The following is a 4,564-nucleotide window of genomic DNA, read 5'->3' as shown; positions in this document are numbered from 1 at the left end:
AAGGAAATTCGAGTTGAACCCTACGAATCCATCAAGGAGGGTGAAAAGGTTGAGGGGGAGAAAGTTGCTTCCCAAGTAAATACCCCTCTAGTCTCCTCATCTGGTGCCCCTCCTTAGATGGAGGTTGACCCTACTCCTGGTTCTTTGGCTTCACAGCCAGAACAGGAAGAGAAGAAATTTGAAGAGCCCATGACTCCCGAAGAGAAAGATCAATCAGTTGCACCACTTGCCACACATGACCGAAGGAGAACAAGTTGTGACTCAAGAGTCTGAAGGAGTTGTTGTGCCACTCGTCATTGAAAACTCACCAAAAGAAAAGGCCCTAGTGCCCGAGAATAAGAAAGTTGTTGAAGGAGTTCCAGCGAAGGAAATTGAAGGTCAGACCAGTGATCCCATGCCTTCATCTCTAGAGGAAGTTATAAGGACACCTGCTCCACTAAAACCCATCGATGAGAATGCACCAGTCTCTGAAGATGCTCAGCCGATGGAAACTAGCAAGGAAGAATATCGGAAAAACTCTCAGGAATCATTTCTGTTGTTTCCAGCTGAGTATGGCCCCAATGGCCCCACATTCAATGAACAGCTTCATTCCTCGAAGCTTGCTTTCTTTGGGGTAAGTCCTTATGAAGGAGAAAAGACATCATTGTCACCAAGGTTCTGGACTGAGGAACATGTAGTCTATTATGCTCGGATCTTATTTGGCAAGCACAAAATTTTCAATCATAAGATTTTCAACTTTGCCAAGCTCGAACAAATGCCCTGCTTCCATAATGCAATTGAGCATATTGAACATGCTCTTCTAAAGGGGTTCATGCGCTTTAATCATGGCTGGAACAAGGAAGTTATTCTTTAGTTCTATGCCACGCTATACATCTCAGGAGAGATTGGAGATACATCAACCTGGATGCTTGAGTGGATGACTGGCAGAGAGAGAATCAAATGCTCAGCTGATCATTTTTTGGCCCTGTTAAATATTCCTCGATGTGAGTTTGAAAACAATAGAGAGCACAGACTGCATTTCTGGGAAGTGTCCGAAGCACAACTCCACGGCCTGATGGATCCCACCAAGGTGGCGATGAGTGCATTGATGCTAATCCTAAGAAGTTGGCTTACGATAAAAAAGTACTATTTCACATATGTGCAATACCATCACGCCAACAAACATGCCAATCTCCATCGAAGGCATTGTAGGGAATGCACTTGTGGCAATATCTCAGGGACTCAAGTTTGACATTCCTGACTTTTTCATTTGAAACCTGGCATGTGCAGCATATAGTCCTCAGTTGTTGAAGCCCTGCGCTCCATGGATCATGTTTGCAATAGAGCAACTTACAAATGAGAAATTTGGTCTTACATACCGAAGGTATTCATGCCACCAGTTCATGACATTCTGTGCATTGTGAAGGATAATAGCAAAGGGAAGGAACCTGTTGATACTACTACAACTTCCTCTGCGTCTGAAAATGCACCAAAGGTTAAGGAAGCCAGGATTGAAATCCCTCGCGAAGAAAATCCATCACTCTATGAGATTTGTATTTGCATGCAGCGGACTCCGGAAAGACACATCAAGATGCATAGAAAGGGAAAGGTGGAATAATGACTGAGTTGAATTCGATTCATAATCACACTCGTCAAATTCTTCTACATGAGAAGGATGCAAGAAAGCAAACATGGACCTTGTTGAGAAAGCATTACTATCGCAAGGATTTAGCCAAAAAGGGCCTCTTCAAGGAATATGACAACCTGGACTTGCTTGTTGTTCCGCGCATCCGAATACAAACTCAAGTGCTCCCAAATCGGTCAGCTTCAATGGATCTGCTACTTGTCAATCATGATGATGAAATTGTAGATACTGCCGGTACTCATGTCTACATGCCAGATGTTCATCGCTCCAAGTCCTCCAAGGACAAGGCTACTACTCCCGCCTCTACCTCGACCATTCCGCATTCTTCAGACTCTGGTTCGTCGAGTGGTTTTAATTCGGATTCAGAAGATTCTCCCATGGAGTAAATCCTCATATGTCCTCTCTTTCCTTTTTGACACTTGTTGATAAAAAAGGGGGAGAATTACATCGAGTGATATTTTATCGGGGTTTGTAGAGTGTTTTCTTTCAGTCATTTGGTTTTCCCTCGAACAATTTGCTTCATAAACTTATCGCACCGCATGTGGTGCTGAAACACTCGGACGTCATGTAACGTTAATAACCCCCACCTGCAATATCATTTGCTTTGCACTATTTGGCTGCAGGTACCATCGAATGTTTTTCATGTGAATGATTATCATCGACGATTATTTATCTTAGAGGGAAACATATCTGCTTATCGAAGCAGAGCAGAGAATCATCATGTGATGATACTATATTGGAGAAGTACTTCGAGTATTGAACAAATTATATCTATTATGGTTGGATTTACTCTGATTGCTATCTTATTATCTAACCCTGCAGAAAAAGTATGTCAGTCCAAACTTTTATGCCTTTCGAGAAGACCGTTTGATCAACTGACAAAGTGTTTTCCTCACAAGTATTTCTTGTTTTATCCTTAGTCTTGCAGGGAAATCATGATCTGAAGCATATCCATTTCGAGCAATACTCTTATATTCTCCTTCCTGCCATGTTTACATCAAATACCTAACACGCAGGACAATTATATCTCGTATGGATTCAAATTGTGCTATGAGAAAACCCTCATGACATATCCTTGTCACAAACCTTTCAAAGCTTATCTTACATCTAATTATCTTCAAGGATCTTGTGATAGGAACCACCTCAAACGTTGTTGAGTGCATTGAAAGAACTTATGTATAAGATCTCCTGTCAATGTCATTCATACAAAGAAAAATATTGTTCCTCCGGCTCCTCGTGATATGAAGCATAAATTGAGGGGGAGAATATCTTATCTTCGTAATTATCTCTCGACTTTCATTATTCTTTGCATTACATTACATTCCATTCATTATCTATCATTCGATGTGATCTATTTTGTCAATAGTCGTCCAAAAAGGGGGAGATTGTTGGTGCAATATCTGCCTACCTTGTGTTTTGGAGATTGTTGACAGAAACAAGTATGGATTGATTTGTTTGCTAGTGCATATAGAGAGAAAAAGTCCATACACAAACAAAAATAATGCAGTCACTAGTGCTAAGTTCAAGGAACTTCACCGAAGTATATCTGCATTACAGAGAAGAACTAGCTATATTTGTTGAAGTAATATAGTCGAGAGAATTGATGTGAAGAAATCGGCCCCTCAAAATCTCACTGTTGAAGCAAAGCTTTCGATTCGATGCTGTCGTCCGAAGAAATTGACTGGAGTGATGGAAGTCAAAGACAAAGTGAAGACGTAGTTTCATTTCGTTGTTGTTCTTTTATTCTTTCGAGTCAGAGCACCGTCGTACTATTAAGAGGGGTATAGGTTCTCGATGCTTAGATCTATTGTCATGCTTAGCCATAACCTATGAAAGATGCGAGAGAAATCTCTTTGTACTCCGAGCAAATACTTGCCAGGAATAGACTGTGATCTTCTTCGTTGCGAGAGATTTGTCTCGAACCGAGGAGTGCTCAAATCCGACCATTGGAATAGTGTATTCGGCCATTGGCTGAACCTGATGTCTAATTTGGTATTTTTCCCATCTGGGAAGGTTGCGGCTATATATATAGCCACCCCGCTCCAACGTTGTCCATTGGTTGCTCCGCTTGATATTTCTGAGAAGATTGATTTGAGCAAACCCTCTCCGAGTGATTTGAGTTTAAGATCCACCGAGAGAAAAACTAAGAGCACAAACTTAGACAGTGGTTTAGCATCACAGTAGTTCTGAGTGAGAGTTCTTGTACCTATTACTCTTGAGAGTTGCGCACTCTCTAGACGGATAGGTATCGGCTTCGAATGTTCAAGAGTTGTTGTCTTTACCGAGCCAGATCTTCAGTAACCAAGAGTGATTGTGGTTCGCGAAGGTCGACCGAAGGTTTGGAGATCGCCGACAAGGATCTACCACGAGTGAAATCAACTTGAGTCTGATCAGCTCTGCGTTGAAGGAGAATAGGGTGAAGAGAGTTTTTCTTCCATGTTAAGTCACAGCCCCTCCAACCAGATGTAGCCCTTTGGTAGAAGGGTGAACTGGTCTACCAAATCTCTCTATCGCCATCGAGCACCACTGGTTCTATTTACTCAACTACTTTTCTTTCAGTGATTTACATGTGTGCTCTGTGCCGATAGTTCTAGATCACTTCGTTCGGATTGTTATCCTTCTGGGTTTCATTGTTCACCTTGTTTCATTATCTTCGTCTGTATTCATTCTTTACCATCGTTCACTTAGGACTCACTGTGCTTTTATTTCAGTGTGTACCATGTTGTATCTCATTCTACTGCATCTGTTTGCTTGTTGCGTTACTCTCATCGTAGTTAAACCTGTGATTCATCATGCTCGCACTGTTGTCAATGATTTCATCGATGAATATGCTTCTGACGAAGAAGACTGATTAAGTTAATTTCCTTCATTTTTATTTTCGCTGTTGTGAGTGGGATTAGTTTCAAAGCTTTCGAAAGAAAATTTTGAATCTCCCATTCA

Source organism: Triticum dicoccoides, chromosome 3B (assembly GCF_002162155.2).
Source record: "Triticum dicoccoides isolate Atlit2015 ecotype Zavitan chromosome 3B, WEW_v2.0, whole genome shotgun sequence".
NCBI lineage: Eukaryota > Viridiplantae > Streptophyta > Magnoliopsida > Poales > Poaceae > Triticum > Triticum dicoccoides.
The sequence above is the reverse complement of the archived record's forward strand: the minus strand, read 5'-3'. Positions refer to the sequence as shown.